Raw genomic sequence first — 6,562 nt, forward strand, 5'->3', positions numbered from 1 at the left:
ATATATCGTTACAATCTCGCATTTAAGTTTGAAATGATGACAAGTCATGGGACAATGTGCTCCATTTTATTCAACAAATCTCATTTAAATCATTTAGTTTTTTTTTTTATAATCGCTATTGCATTGCTTAAAATTACCAAGTACAAATAACTTTTAAAAGGCCTTTATATGGATTATTGTTTGTAAACTATAAAACTGTCTTGTTTGTATTTTAATTGAATTCTTACAAACTCACGGAATTATTTTTTATTCTTGTTTGTTTGTTTTCTTTGGTTGTATTGTTTCAATTAATTAACACTTCTTAAGTTCTTTCTTTTTATTAATCGCTTGCTTTTCTTTTTTCTTGTTTGTTTTCTTCTCTTACTAATTTAGTTTAATTATTACACATAATCTACGAACTATGAAATGAACATTATGTTACTAAACTTTGTTAGGGAAACACCTTCATTAATGTTGGTAAAACTTGTGGTCCGACCCATTTGCTTTAGAAATACATGTTCCTGTTTCCGTATTTATTCTGTTGTGTACTATTTATGTTACATGTTTTAAAAAGCAGCAAAATATGATTCATTAAAAAAAACTTCACAATGTATTCGGTACAAATTATGATCTGTCATGTCCATTTATTAATTTGGCATTGGAAGATACCTGCATAAATAAACCGAATAACGAAGTGTTTTTGTACAAGACGAGCTGTTAAGTATTTGATACTGAACCGGCAAAACTGGAGGGAGCCTTGACGGTTGTTAGGATGATTTATTTTTACCTCGTCCCTCAAACATCTCGTCCCCATTTTGGTCATGTCGTCCCCCCTGGCGGTTCACATTAGTCGTTTTGTCCCCATTTTTCGTCCCATCGTTTGCAAATAATGATTAATCAAACTAAATTGTTAAATATATGCATATTCTGCATAAAAATATGACAATTAATTTACTTTAAAAACTGTGTTTTTTTGTTTTATGAATAACCGATTGTATGTAAAAGTGCAAAGTGCAGGCCCGTTTCGGAGCTTAAAGTGTTAAGTTGCTGAAATGTTATTATTCTAGTCTTGATTGTTTTGAAATATACGTGTTGAAATGCCTTATACTACACAAGGCTTTTGGTATTTTCAAAAAGAAAACGAACCATTTTTTCTTGCTTAAAATATCCGATTTTATGTGAAATTACAGAACGTGTATCCTTAATGATTTCTAATTAGAACTCGATTCTCATATATATAACAAATATACTACTTGTGATAGATAAGTTCTTTTCGCAATTATCTATTTTTGTTAACCTTTGAAATATTATTAATACATATCTGTTTATCTACTTTATCTACAAGACAAGTTGTGTACTGAATATACATGTATTAGAAAATGCACATGACGAACTGTCAGTGGTACAACACAAACTAGTGACTGTACAACACAAAGCAAGAAATGTAACAGCCAAGCTAGTAAATGTACAGAAAAAGCTATTTTATCCACATAACAAGTCAAATTATAATTTGTACCGAATATACTGGGAAATGCACAAGACAGAGTAATTATCGTCATGTCAGGACAGTCTAGGAGTTCATACGTTTACTTCTAGCAGGCTTAATATCATGAAGTTGATTTAATGATGAACTTTTCCATAGACAATTGCCATTTAGACAAAATATAATGAACTCATTCAGATTTAATATGAGTGTGTGGTAATTTCAAACTAGACTGGTAAAAAAGATTTGTTTCCCGAAATATCAGCATGAACGTGTACATTCAGGTAATGGATCCGGAATATCAACATAATTGTGTACATTTAGGTAATAGATCCAAAATATCAGATAATGGTGTACATTAAGGTAATGGACCTGAACTATCAGCATAATCGTGTACATTAAGGTAATGGACCCGAACTATCAGCCTTATCGTGAACATTAAGGTAATGAACCTGAAATATTAGCAGCATCATGCCCATTAAAGTAGTGGACCCGAAATATCAGCATTAAGGTAATGAATCCGAAGTATCAGCAAAATCGCTTACATTAGGGTAATGGACAAAAGAAAACAGCATAATCGTGTACATTAAGGTAGTGAACCTGTAATGATAATTGATAATTTGCGTGCATCTGCATATTTTATAGAGTTTTGGCATTCTCCGGATGACGATGTAGCTCACAATAATACGTAATCAAACAGATATTTTCGATTGACATTATGGGTCCACTACCTTAATACCAGCATGACCCGGAATCTAGCAAAATGACAGCCTTTTAAAAAGACCGAACATGAACCGTGAGAGTTACAGTCTGACTGAAAAGATTTCCCATATGTCCTAACAGTATAAACTTATTCTGCATATTTAATGATTACTTTGCTTCATTAATCTGAATATGTACAGATACACAGTTAAAGAAATACCTGCTTAAGCTTCTTATCACGCAAAGTTTACCTCTTATACAAATTTTTTTTGTTGGGTTTAACGTCGCACCGACACAATGTTAAGTCATATGGCGACTTTCAAGCTTTGACGGTGGAGGAAGACCCCAGGTGCCCCTCCGTGCATTATATCATTACCTTGGTAGAACCACCGACCTTCCGTAAGCCAGCTGGATGGCTTCCTCACATGAAGAATTCAACGTCCCGAGTGAGGCTCGAACCCACATCGATGAGGGGCAAGTGATTTGAAGTGAGTGACCTTAACCACTCGTCCACGGAGGCCCCTCTTATACAATGTATTAGAAATAACATTCGATATTTTGATTGGAAATATTTTGTCAGACTGTGGAGAATGCACTGCAAATTAATTTGACATTTTCGACCTTTAGACTGTTCAGTATGGGTTGTGCGGCCGTACAGCTGAATGTCCGTTTTGTATTTCGAATATCTGCTAGTCCAACAGGCAATATCCATTGAATTTGGCCTTCTGTTTTATCTTTATGTCATAGAGTTAAGGTTAGTGTACGCAACTGCTATGTATGACAGTGCTGATTTATTGGTATTTGTGTCATATGTTTATTTTTAATGATAACATACTATGTGTGAATTTTTACAAAATACAAAAACAAGAAACAACGTGTTTATCTTTGTACTCCAATCGAATGATTTTTTTGCCGTTTGGTAATTCAACATTAGTATATATTGTAGTACAAATCTTGTCCGGAGTATTTCTCAGCAACCACTGGTTAGAAATTAGCAAAACCTCAAATGAAGCTTCAATATAAAGAGGAGATGCGCATATTTTTTTCTTTTTTAGGTCGAATGATTTTTCACCGAGTCATTGCCCTTTAATTATTTAACATAAGTATACTTTCGTATAATTCTTGTCCGGGGTATTTCTCAGCAATCCCGGTTTAAATTAAGCGAAACTTCCTAGGGAGCTTCATTATTGAAGAGATACGCATATCGTCTTCGGGTTTCGGTCGAATGACTTGGAACTTTAGGAAGGCTATGGAAATGGCTACTGGTTGGGAACCAGTTTCCGGACAGGACCAGTTTCCGAACACATGTAATATCCGCTTTATTTCGTTGTTATTCATGTAATTGTTTCATCTAGATCATTTTGATGTTTGTTCTTTATGTCTACAACAAACCACTATATTACAAGGCTGTTTTATGTTAGTTTTATGATGATAACTCTCCTGTGTTAACAAAACAATTTTCTTTCTTAACGGGGCATGAAGATAGCATTGCGCATGTGCAGTAGTTCACACTTGCCGAGGTATCAAGTGGGGGGGAGAAATAATTAAACTACATTTTGATTGTCTGCTGATAACATGTGCTACATATAATTTCACGGTAATAGTTACATAAAATGCAGGGCTGTCGATTTTTGCGCTAATTTTTTCTATATCTATTGGAATTAGCAAAAATTCGTGTTAGACGAAATTCGAGGTTTTCATTGTCAACATCGGTTTGCTTTCGTAGCTGCTATTGAACGTCGGGTTATGTTTCATGTGCATTTTTGAAGAGATGAATGATAAAGAATTGTGTAAAAATAGTTTAATTACTTATTTCGATATCAAATTAACAGCAAAACACCGTCAAAATATTTGTCCGGCTACTGGTTTACCTCATGGGGAAAAATAACTTCTTTTAGTGACCCCATTTGAGGCCCATAGAACCCATATTTTACGTCACAATTCGATGCTGATTACAACATCGGCTGCGGAAGGAGATGAAGTTTGTGCAGTTTGGGCTTCATTTATGTCAAATATTTTTCTAGTCTAGGGAATAATGGAGCCGAAATATGAAAATATGTCCGGAAAATGGTTCCTAACCAGTATACCTGTTGGATATTCATATTTTTTTAACCCACTTTTTGGTATTGTTAGGTATGACACCTAAGGTCCTCCCAAACTGACTAGAAGTTCATCAGAAAATGTCCAAAAACAAAATCGAACGAGCGCGCAAATTTTTTATATTTTCAGCTCACCTGAGCACGAAGTGCTCAAAGTGAGCTTTTGTGATCGCCCTCTGTCCGTCGTCGTCCGTCCGTCCGTTCGTTCGTCAACAATTTTACTGTATCATCCTAGAGGTCACAATTTTGCCTAATCCTAATGGAACTTGGTCAGAATGTTACCCTTAATAAAATCTTGGACGAGTTTGATATTAGATCATCTGAGGTCGAAAACTAGGTCACCAGGTCAAATCAAAGAAAAAAATTGCTAACACTCTAGAGGTCACAATTTTGGGCCAATCTTAATGAAACTTAGTCAGAATGTTACCCTCAATAAAATCTTGTACGAGTTTGATATTGAATTATCTGGGGTCAAAATCTAGGTCACCAGGTCAAATCAAAGGAAAAGCTTGTTAACACTCTAGAGGTCACAAATTTGACCAAATCTTAATGAAACTTGGTCAGAATGTTACCCTTTCTAACATTATTTGATATTGGCTTATCTCGAGTCAAAAACTAGGTCACCAGGTCAAATCAAAGGAAAAGCTTGTTAACACTCTAAAGGTCACAATTTTGGTCCAATCTTAATGAAACTTAGTCAGAATGTTACCCTTTATAAAAAATTTTGATGAACTTGATATTGGGTTATCTGGAGTCAAACACTAGGTCACCAGGTCAAATCAAAGAAAAAGCTTGTTAACACTGTAGAGGTCACATTTATGACTGTATCTTCATGAAACATAGTCAAAATGTTAATTTAGATGCTCTCAAGGTCCAGTTTGAATCTGGATTATGTAGAATAAAAAACTAGGTCACCAGGTCAAATCAAACGAAAAGCTTGTTAACACTGTAGAGGCCACATTTATGACCATATCTTAATGAAACTTGATCAGAATGTTAATCTTGATGATTTATAGGTCAATGTTGAAATCTGAGTCAGGTGGGGTCAAAACCTAGGTCACTAGGTCAAATCAAAGGAAAAGTTTGTTAACACTCTAGAGGCCACATTTATGACTGTATCTTCATGAAACTTAGTCAGAATGTTAATCATGATGATCTTTAGATCAAGTTCGAATCTGGGCCATGTGGGGTCAAAAAGTAGGTCACCGGGTAAAATCAAAGGAAAAGCTAGTTAACACTTTAGAGGTCACATTTATGACCATATCTTAATGAAACTTAGTCAGAATGTTAATCTTGATGATCTTTAGGTCAAACGGTCAGGTGAGCGATACAGGGCCTTCATGGCCCTCTTATTTTATTTCTATTTCATTTTTATTCATTATCTTATTTTTATATTTTTATTTTATCTTTAAACAACATTTTTAGTCCTACGGCCTCATAAATGACCCACTTTAGTTCATACTCACACTCAACGTACCTTATGGCAAGACCTACAAACAGACCTATATATAGATGACTTTGAGCTTCATCTGTCAGTACAACCAGAACGTTTATAGACGACATTAATGACTTCATTATTTCATATTCACACTAAACAATCCTTGTGGAAAGATCTACAAACTGACCTATATATAGATTACCACCTTGATCGTCATATGACTTTTACTTTAAGCTTAAATCCTACAAAATAACATCTTTGGTCATATACCCATAGGCATGATTTTACGTTTTGAAATTGCAGCTCCTTGTTCAATTATTATTGCCCTTCGATTATTCAACATTAGTAGTACCATTTCTTGTCCGGAGTATTTCTCAGCAACCATTGGCTCTACATTTATCAAAACTTCATACGAAACTTCACTCCCATTGGGAAGATGCGCATATTATTTTCATGTTCCGTTCTAATGATTTTCACCGAGTTATTGTCTTGTAATCATTCAACATTAGTAGTAAACTATAGCGCCGTCATAGTCAGGAGTATTTCTCAGCAACCACTGGCTAGAAGTTCATGCTTCAGTCTCAAAAGGACGTGGGCATAGTTTCTTCATGTTTCAGTGAAATGAGTTTTGAATGAGATATTGCCCTTTGTTATTTTTAACATAATAAACTTTGTGTGCCAAGTCAATGAATTACACATTTGTCCTACGATAAACCACGTTTGGGAACTTATTATTTCTTAATTAAATCTCATCAATGATGTTAGGAAGTATACAACAATATGAAATAAGGCACTGCCTCAATCGGGAATCAATCCGACTTCAGCTCATCCCATAACATTTGAAAAGAAATGCCAAATGAC

This window comes from Mercenaria mercenaria, chromosome 1 (assembly GCF_021730395.1).
Source record: "Mercenaria mercenaria strain notata chromosome 1, MADL_Memer_1, whole genome shotgun sequence".
In the NCBI taxonomy this organism is placed as follows: Eukaryota; Metazoa; Mollusca; class Bivalvia; order Venerida; family Veneridae; genus Mercenaria; species Mercenaria mercenaria.